The sequence below is a fragment of the Erigeron canadensis genome, chromosome 5 (genome assembly GCF_010389155.1).
Source record: "Erigeron canadensis isolate Cc75 chromosome 5, C_canadensis_v1, whole genome shotgun sequence".
Lineage (NCBI taxonomy): Eukaryota > Viridiplantae > Streptophyta > Magnoliopsida > Asterales > Asteraceae > Erigeron > Erigeron canadensis.
Genome location: NC_057765.1, coordinates 24,783,813 through 24,795,109, shown reverse-complemented (window position 1 = coordinate 24,795,109; position 11,297 = coordinate 24,783,813). Strand labels below are relative to the sequence as shown.

Sequence of the window (11,297 nt, the reverse complement as noted above, 5' to 3'; positions counted from 1 at the left end):
TTATCCTGCAAGAACATGAAAGAAAACTACGGCTGGGACAAAGTGTCGCTTAACGTATAAATGAAAGGAGTGAAACAAAGTGTCGTTTCAGAAAACATGGGTATTGAAAATCTTAAAAAGCCGTAGGTTTCTCTAAAGCCAGGGTTATAAATTACGAGTAATTTACTAAACATATATGCTAAATTCACGGAAGTTTTTTATTAATACACAGAATACGAAATTGAATGGACAACTATGCCCTTAAAACTCATTCCAACACACACACTTCCTTTTATTTTTTCATCCCTTAAAAGAAAATCCTTCATTCCTTTCACTGAAAACACAATTGAACCTCTGCAATTAAATTATTTAATTAGTAGTTCGATCTTTCTAAATAATACTTTTTTATACCTTAGTTAATCAAAATAAAAAACGACATAATATTACAATTACAACCCATACATAGCGAAATCAAAACCATGATTGCGTAGATCTATTGTTGTTGTTGATACATAGCAAAAACACACAAAATAATAATTCATAGTTGTAAAAGGAAGGTGACGAAAATCACTGTGAGTATTTGAAAACCCTTTTTATGAGTGAAGAAGACAATAACAAACAACTAAATTGAGCGATGGTGGAAGTATTTTTTTGCCAGTGAAGGTGGGATGGCCGGAGAGGATCATTTAGACGGTGGTGTGTGCCTGTGATAGGTGAGGGCATGAGGCGTGGTGTTTAAGTGTCAAACATTGGGTAAAAGCACTTGTGCATGGATAATCTATTTAATTCAGGGGTATGATATTCTATTTAATGCATTTTTCAGTTTGTGGAAAAAAAATCAGTGTAAATATCAGCTCTTTACACATTTTAGTGATGGGGTCTCTTTTCGGTTATAGTTTAATAAGGATCCTTATTTTGAAAACTTTTTACAATATTGATTTCTTTTTAACATAACCATTAATGGGTGTCGTCAAGTCTCACGTGACCATCACTTATATGGGCAATATCGTCATTTCCTACAACACAGAAGGGACCACCAACGCAAGTAAACTAAAAAAAATACAAACATTCCAACGATACTCAAAAAAACCCCCCAATGTTAATATTTGTAAACCACACCGATCAATTTTACAATTAACTCTAAAATTAACGTCGGCCTTTTTAAGGATAATCAATGCTAATCTAACTTGAAGTAATCATAACCACTTCTTGTAAATAATTAATTAACTTTAACTTATTAAAACACAGTGTAACAGTTAACAATGCTCTACTTAATTTTCACGGCCGTGCTTATATTTTCTGGCATATACACCTCTCCAAAGCATCTATGATCCATATCACCACATTTTCGCTACATAAAAATTTACAGTTTTCCTGGGTAACGACTTAATGTCGTTGCTAAAGAGTCACTTATTTGACTTTTAAATTCAAATGTAGATTTAGCAGCGACTAGAGATGGCAGATATATATTCTTTTACAAGTGGGCAAATTAAAAATTTTTTTGTCATATTTATTAGAGCTATCTTAAAAAATGTAAATAAGAAACGCTAACTCGATTATGTAAAATGGGCCCTACAAGAATTTTAATTCATTAAAGGAATTTCAATAACGCGAGATTTACTTAAACTTGAAAAGAAAATAACTTTTTTTACATACAACTGTACTAATAATGTACTACACATTTAGTTAAACAATAAAACATAATTTAAATAAAACATAATTTCTAATTTTTTTACCTATTAAAAATAAAACAACTTAGGACATATTTAATTGTGAAAATGTTTTCAAATTTTTCAATCTGATTTTCTAAAAAATAAAAAAAAATTTTGTCTCTATAAAACAAATAAAAATTCTAAATATGCATTAAAACTATAAATGTTCTAATATACTTAGTGGGAGGTTAAGTTGGGGTGACATGGGGCCGGGACGATATCAATGAATTTTAAAAAAAAAAAATTATGACAATAAAAGTAACATTTCTACTTACACTAGAAACCATGTTGAGATTGGGTATATTTAATCTTACTTTGAGAATTCCTATACGGATGTGAACTGAATTTATAGGTTTTTTTTATATATAAAATATAGACTCTATTTTGGTGCAATTTGTATTCCACAATCAGATATATTATAACTATAACTTAGAATTTTATAAACCACTTATTATAACAGTATTAATTAATTTGTAAAACGCCAACTATTTAAATCAAGACTTAAACCTTAAATAATCATAGGGTGAACAAAGAGTGATTTGATATGATTAATCACTTCTTCCCCAACATGTTTGTAGCTATCGTTGTTTTTGTAAAGAACATCACACACACGAGCAAGGTTGATCACAGGCATAAGTAGATGAAATGGGACATGTGTAGGCCTGAGTGACTCTTCATTTATAATTTTCCATGTTTCTTCAACTTGGTTTGACAAAAATTGACATGCTTCCACCTCTGATACACCAAATTCTGTTCGGTAGCATTCGATGCTTGAAGCAACATGGCCTCGTTCTTGTTCTTCCTAAAATTTTCATATAGGCTTTATATGTGACAAAGTATGGGCTGAATGATTAAACATACATCGAACTTTTACTTATTTCGTATGTATCGTATGCATCCATCTTACAAGTGAACTATTGTATATATTCAATTTTCGATTTCATACTCTGGGTTGTGATCATTTGAAAACTAAAATTTTCGTGAAAACTAGAAAACTGGTCAAAATACACTGTGATATAAATTTAATACAATGTCTTTTTAAAGTGTTTTTAGAAAACACATTGTGTTAAGTTCATATCACAGTGTGTTTGAACAATTTTTTTATTTTCACGCGCTATCAAAAACACTGTGATTTAAAACTTAACACAATGTGTTTTTAAATTACACAATAAAAACACATTGTGTTAAATTCAGATCACAGTGTGAACATTTCACTTCATACTATTATCTCCATAACGGACTTAAAACGATAATATTAGTTACCCTCAATGAACCAAAAACTAATTTAGTTATTTCATGTCACTTTTGATCATTTAATTAATTCATGGAGTAGTATGAAATCGAAAGATGAATGCATCTAAAAGGAAATTTAATGCATTTTTAATCAATTAGCCTGACATTTTGTATAGAGTTGAATTAGTAAACGAGTAGCATGTAGTGTACCTTGTGTGTTGCAATGTCATTCATCAGTCTAAGAATCAAACTTGAAGCTTTAACAATAGGAGGATATGTGGCCACCCATTTAAAGGTTTCCTCAGTGACCAGATCACCCCCACCAACATATGATTTCGCTATCATTAGAGGGTATGCACAAGTTACCAACGAATTGGATATGTACTCTTCAAATTTTGGCGTGTAGCCGTTTTTTAACCATTTTGCTTCCATTAATAGACTACGAGTGTATTCTTTAGCCTGCCCAAATGAGAAAGTAAATATAATATAGATCATGATAATTAATGTGTATTCATGGATTAACTTTAGGGTCGGTCTCGAGCCTTATCGGGTTTAGGGGATATTAATTGTCAAGTAAATGTTGTAAAGATAAGAAATTAATTAATACACACTTTTGAGTATTTATTATTGTTAAGGCAAGATGGCTCAATTTTATTTTTATTTTTTCTAAAGTTAGTTTCTATTCAGACTTGTTGGAGGCAATTTTGATCAGTGATTTGCTGGACCTCCAACCCCTTTCTCATGAACTATACCTTGAGATGAGAAACCTAAAACTCGAACATAAAACCTTGGAAAAAACTCACTTCCAAGGCCCAAATAATAGTTTTTAGAAGATACTCCTGGCTAACCCATTAAAGTGGAGTTGGTTGCAAGATGGCTAAATATAGATTAGAAAATTTGCATACCATGTCCTTAACAAAATGCATTTGATATGATTTGCCTTCCTTTTCGATACATTCTTCCATCTCTGAGTAGATATTAAGCAGCTCTTCATAAATTAGTTTCATGTATTCTGGAAGCACATCTAAGCAAGATATAGACCATCTGAATAATACACAATTAACTTGAGTTATAACTATACAAGAACCCGATCGATAAAGGGAATGGTTAAAGTATTAGACTTATAAATTGTTGAAGTACCTTTCGACAGCTTTTGTAAAGATCTCAAGTTCATCATAAGTAGCATAATTATCATATGTATCATCTATAACGATTAACCACATGCTTGATTTGATCAAGAATATCCTTGAACGAGCATGTTGAGGCTCGGGATAGACTCCCACTATCCAAAAGTAACCTTCAACCAACCTGTCCCGAACATAAGGAAGCTTACGTTGCATGTCCAAATCGTTCCACCACCTAAGACGTACATAAATCTATGTTATCGATCCTCAAGATTCATTTCATCTATAAGATTAGCTTTTTAATTAATTACAAACAAAAATGTAAAAAGAGAGACATATTGGTTTGAGTTAGAATTTATAAACAAATTTGACAACAACATGAATTGATTGTTTAGAATGATACATACTTGGTGATTTGACTAAGCTCCTTTTTGTACATTGACTGAAGTATGTTAAAATCCAACTTTGCAAGCTTCAAGAATAATGCATTGTGAGAAGCATCTTGTTGGTAGACAGTTATGTAACGCACTGCCTCTAGCCTTGATAATCTTCTCCTAAGCGGCTGCTTCAGCGTTTGTTGTATTGACGTTCTTAGAAAAGTGTCACAAGAATGATCCTTGGCAATGTTTTCAAGGTGAAATTTAGTGAACTTGAGAGCGTCATCTAATACTTGTTCATCTTTTACTCTCATAAATGCTGCTTCATACAAAGCAAGCATTCCGTGAGAATCCGTACATAAGGATTCTCTAAAGTTTCCCTTCTCATCCTTATGGCTCATGAATATTCCTGTCAGATAACTGGAAACTTAGGGATATATATTTTGTATATAAAAAATGCTTAAATATTTATGACTAATTGACATGTTAATGGTTTATTTGATATTAAAACCAGATGAAATGTTGAAGCCTTGTTGTCGTAGGAGACGGAACCATAGAGATATGCAACGTAGGTTCTTATTATAGGCCCATTTTTCTCCATATGTAACATATATATGTTGCAAGGATTTCTCTATCTCCTCTTCAAAGTGATAGGCAATTCCAAGGCGTTGGACTACATCAATAAGTTCTAACAACTTTAGATGATGCATTGATTCATTAGAATCATTGATCACAAGCTCCTTTCTCACTTTTTCTTTTAAGTTTTCAACAAGTTGTTTCTCCATAACTAAATCTTGTGGCTGCATGTACCACACAAGCGAGAATCATAGTTAGAAGATGACATATAATATCAAATAATTAAGCAATCAAGTAGCTAGAACCATTTAACCTCATCATAAGTGAGAAACTGATCATCCTTCCATATGCTAGAATCGGGTTTCACAGTGTTGCGGATAACATTTTGTTTAGCGCTACAAACCGGCAAATGTGACATCTTAAAATCTTGAAGGTTGATAGGATGTTTATTTTTAACTCAATTGAGTACCCCTGCTTAGTTTTATAGGCATTTTCAGTGGAGACCTAGAGGAGGGACAAACACGATTTACAATCGGGACATAATCTCGAAGCGGCATAAAATATTAAAATTATAATATAGTATATATATATATATAATGGTGTATAATGTGTTATAGAGGAGGGGTTATTTGAGAACTCCTAAAAAAAAAACTCAAAAACTCCTATACACCCTTGGATCAAAGAAGTAGATGGACAAGATTAAAAATAAAAAAACTTCTCTCAACACTAGAGGGGTATTTTCGTCAGCTCTTTTTTTCTCTCTCTTACTTTAATAAAATTCTATCTAATTCACTAAAAAACTTTTATCTCACAAACCGTAAATCGTTAGACGAAAAGAAAAGCATGGGTAGTCTTAGAATTTCATCATCTTTCATTAAAGATGCGATTCGATATACTTTTGACGACTTTTTAAATTTCGTTTTTTTTTCCATCACGTTCATCTTACACATGTGTAAGTTGTACTTACCCATGGGCAAGTTGTACTTACCCCTAATACATCCCGCTCTAGGGTTTAGGGTTTGAAGGTCGAGGGTTAGCCGTAACCCTCGGGCTTCAAATCCTAAACCCTAGAGTGTGAACCCTCATCCTTTTTAGGTTTTTAGGGTTTAGCATTTAGGGTTTAGATTTTTCAAGGTTTTTAGAATGTAGCATCCCCCTCGGATTAGCAATTAAGCTTTAGGGTTTAGGTTTTGAAGTTGTAGGGTTAGCAAACCCTAAACCCTAAAACGTACCGTGTACCCGCTCTAGGGTTTAGGGTTTGAAGGTCGAGGGTTAGCCAGGCTAACCCTCGGGCTTCAAACCCTAAACCCTAGAGTGGGAACCCTCATCCGTTTTAGGTTTTTAGGGTTTAGCATTTAAGGTTTAGATTTTTTAGGGATTTTAGAAAGTAGTTTCCCCCTCGGATTAGAAATTAAGCTTTAGGGCTTAACATTTAGGGTTTTACAATGCGTCCTTATCATTTTTGAACTTTATAAGTAACTAACCCATGTATAGGTTGTACTTACCCATGGCCAGGTTGTACCTACGCATGTGGAGGTTATACAACTCACTACTTCCAGGTCTTTCCTACACATGTGTAGGTTGTACTTACACATGTGTAGGATGAACGTGATGGAAAAAAAAACCAAATTTAAAAAGTCGTAAAAAGTATATCGAATCGCATCTCTAATGAAAGAGGACGAAATTTCAAGACTACCCATGCTTTTTTTTCCGTCTAACGATGTACGGTTTGTGAGATAAAAGTTTTTTAATGATTTAGATATTTTTTGATTTAATAAGAGGAGAGAGATAGAGAGTGCTGGACAACTTTTTTAATAATGACAAACATGTCCTTCCTGATCTTAATGAATGGAGGGCTGAGATTAGTTCTCGCGTTCTTTTTTTTTAGTGGTTCTCAAAATAACTCACCCCATGTGTTATATACTTATTAATAAATATGTATTTGATTTCATTTAACTAATTAATATCATTTTGTTATATATATGATTTATTTTTGTGACATTAGTTATTAAGTTTTTAAAAATTAAAATATTTATTTATTTGAATATATTAAGGGCATATTTTTCTTGACTCAGTTGAGTATTTCAACTCTTTCTATAAAACAAGGGGTCGTTCTTTTATTTAGTCATTAAGTAATAAATGTTTTAAGTAACTGAATGTATAAATAATGTCTAAGTAAAAAATAGGTAATTGACTGTTATTTTTGTTTATTAAGTCAAAAAAAAAATGAAATTTCACTGAATGCATTAAGTGCTTAATTATTCCATATACTTTATGCAAATGGTTAAGAAATATACGTATTACGACATATAATTTTTTTTAATGTATATCTAAAGAATCATAATTCTTTTTAGATTTGTTTTAAATTCAATTTTCAAATAAGAAGTGACCAATCACACTATATACATACATAGTCAATACGTATCATGACTAGTTATTAATTAAGTATAATCAACAACTTATTTCTTTATTTCTTGAATTGATTATTATTCCAGCCAACCGAGCCATGAAGCCAATGGGCGAGCAGAGCCTAGTCAAATCAGAGCGTGTGAAGTAGAAAGTGTATACATCTAAAGCATGACTTTTTTTCCAAAATAATGTAGTGATTCCTTATTTACCAAACTAGTATAGTTTCAATAATATTTACCATTTTAGTATAAAATATAATTAAACATTATATTTATATCTATTAAATATAATAAATAAAGATATGTTGATAACACCTGTTGTTCGATTGCATTCACGTTCATTTTTTCTTTCAATAAAGATTGGGTCTAAAAAATACAACCATACACATTGATTAATTAGGCAAACACAAAATCGATATTATGAGTTTTCTGAAGATGAAACAACACTACAAAGACAAAAATATCGGCATTTACGATGACACGTGAATACAAATCGATCAAGTATGTCCCAAACACTAAAAATTTATGCTCTATAATATCGATCTAATTTGATATTATTATACGCCAATTAATTTAATAATCTGAGATAAATAGGATAATAGCTAAAGCTAAAAGCAAATACTTTTTAGTTAATCAGAGATGTTATTCTCAATGGGATGACATCCTCTCTAGAAATGTCTCTTCCATTGAGTCGACGATCCACATTTAATTTATCATTTATTCTATTGTTTCAACAGAAATACCATTATATCTTACTATTTCTTTGTTAGTGATTTTTTGTATATTTATCAACATTTTTTTTATAAAGTTAGTTTCGATTCAGAGGTGCTGAAAACAATTTTAACCAACAAATTGTTGGACCTCCAACCCCCTCTTCATGGAAAATACCTTGAAATGAGAAACCCAAAATTCGAACCCGAGACATTGGGGAAAACTCACATTCGAGGCCCACATAATAGATTTAAAAAATACCCCTGACCAACCCACCTAATTTAATGTTTAATTAAGTTGTATACTAACATATCTTTATTTATTATATTTAATAAATACAAATATAATGTTTAATTATGTTTTATAATAAAATGGTAAATATTATTGAAATTATACTAGTTTGGTAAATAAGTTTTCCCACTACACTAATTTGAAAAAAAACTCGCATAAGCATATTGTCAAAACCTCTATAAACTAATACTTGATAAATTAATCCCTCAATAAATTTAATAATTTGTCCAAACCCAAATTAAGATGCCTATTGTTAATTAACACTCTATAAATTAATAACTCGTTAAAGTAATAAAATATCTTATTTTCAACTAAAATATCTTATTCGCAAGCGAGGCACAATTTTTCGTTTTTACGTGTTTTCTTATCTAGAGATAATACTAAAAACATAATATCGTAAACGTGTATACTCTCTTATGAATAATTTTGTAAAATGTTATTTAAATAAAAAACCTCAATGGAAAGCAAAAACAAATATATTTATTTGAGGCCATCTTTATTAATGTTTATTACACTAGTATAGTAGTATAATGATAAATCTACAACACAATTTAGTTATTCACAGCAAAAATACATGTTATATTGCACATTGTACAACTGTATAAAGCATATATCGTTGTATATTGTTAAATATTGTTGTAGATTTATTACTCGCCGAATATATATGGTTATGTAGTTTTTTTTAGGGGATACATATATTTAGTATATTGGGTATATATGGTTTTTTTTTTGAGAAGCTACATGCCTAAAACTGCAAAACAATGTTTGTGGCAAAAGTTAATAAAAATAATAATAAAAAAAAGGTGGGGATTCGAAACAGTAACCACCTATATGAAAAGAGTGCTTTGAACCAAACCATTTACCGACCATTTTTGATGAGGGTAACTTAAATATATATTTAATGGCTAAGTTAAACAAATGGGAAATGATATTCTTACAATAGAATTTGGCAATCTAGAACAATATTTGTTTTATGCATTTGTACTCTGTGCAATAAAGTTTGCATCTTTATTGTAGATGGCAGAATTATGTTGTAAAAATATTACTCCCCTAAACATATATTCAGTCCTAATGCAATTTTGTTTTGAAAAATAAAAAAGTCAAAGGCACACATTCGATCCAGTCGAATAAATAGTTGTTTATCTTAATCTTAATATATATACTGTAATCTTTTCTTAATCTTAATAATATATAATAATATATATTATAAGATTGTTGACTAATAATTTACTAACCAATCAAATCGCTCAATTTTTCATCATATTGATTCTCGTTTATGTCATCATTTAGATTAACTACAAATTAAAAATCCTAATACTCGTTATCCAAATATATTATTATACTAGTATTTATATCAATTGGTAGAAAAAGTCTTATTAATATACATTTTTTTGTTTTCCATCATTAATTTACATTTTTTAGCCTTGAATACTTAATTTATATTTATTTTTAGCCATCAACTTGAGATAACTTTTTAAAATTCACAATCATTTAATTAGTTAAACAAATTTCAACATATGAAATATTGTCTACAAAAATTATGTCAAAACCTAATGACTTATTAACAAATATTAAGATTAGATTTTTATAATTTATGAATATTAATATTTAGTTTACTATTTAATATAAACATAATTTGAACTCTAGATAGATTTCTCATACATAATAACAGATGACGATATAAAACATCATTATCCTATACACAATATGAATCACAGAACATGGAACGATTACAGAACAAAACACGATTTACAACAGAGAATTACTTGAATACTAAATCTAAATCAATATGAACTCCATTCAAGATTCATTCTATCTCTCAATAAAAAAAGTACAAAAATTTCTCATTTTTTATATATTAGTTTGTGTATTAATGTTTAAAGTTACACTTGTCACTCAAATCAAGAATCCTAATTGTTATCAAAAAATATAAAAACAATCCTAAATGTTGTCTAATTATCATAGGATAGGTGATTGATAATAAACTGTAACAACCAAACTTCATTTATAAAATATAAAAGTTATAATATTTTTTATTTTTTTTTGCCTAGGTGTGGCACATGCTTATATGCATGTGCCACATTTTTTGTCAAATTCTGGACAGGAGCAAATATGTGCTACATATTCTGACTTTCAGTTTTTTATGTGCCACATCCTTAGTGTATGTGTCACACAAATGACCCAAATCTGAATAGAATAAAAAATGTGCCACATAACTTTACAGTATGTGCCACATATTTGTGCTGAATAACAAAGTGACCCAATTTGACACTTGACTCAACTTGTAATATTTCCAAACTCAATTCTAAGCTTCAAAACACTACATTTCAGATTTCAAACAAGTATTTGACATGATAAATGATAATTACAATCATTGTTCGACCAAAAGAATCAATGTACAACGAAACGGGTCGTTTACCCGAGTCATTGACCTACTAGATATTTACATTACCATATACAATCCAAGTAACTAAAAACTTGACCATATCACAGGTTTTATACCAAAATAGACTTGTTTAACCAAAAATAACATGTATCAAGAGCCAAAATGTACCAAGGGATTATCTACTCCATTATCCAAGTTGCCAACCTTCAAGATGGCCAAAATACCTATGTTAATTACTTCCACTTCAATCTATCACTTGATCAACTATTTACCTTGGCTACTACCACTTCCTATAAAAAGTTAAACAACTAAAACATAAGCAATTGCTTAGTGAATGCATACACATACAATCATAATTATGTCATTTCAACTTTGTGCATCAAGCACCATATAAGCCTTGCAAGCTAGCCTTTTCATACAAATCAAACAACATACATTCATTTTCAACATGGCCATGGATATTTTGGCTAGTAGGAATTTACCCACCTACTAGCTCTTAT

General features: G+C 30.3%; 1 pseudogene; it reads right to left on the bottom strand.

The window, feature by feature from the left end:
• Positions 1 to 2,199: 2,199 nt before the first annotated feature.
• LOC122601984 lies at positions 2,200 to 10,860 on the bottom strand (annotated as a pseudogene).
• Positions 10,861 to 11,297: the final 437 nt, after the last annotated feature.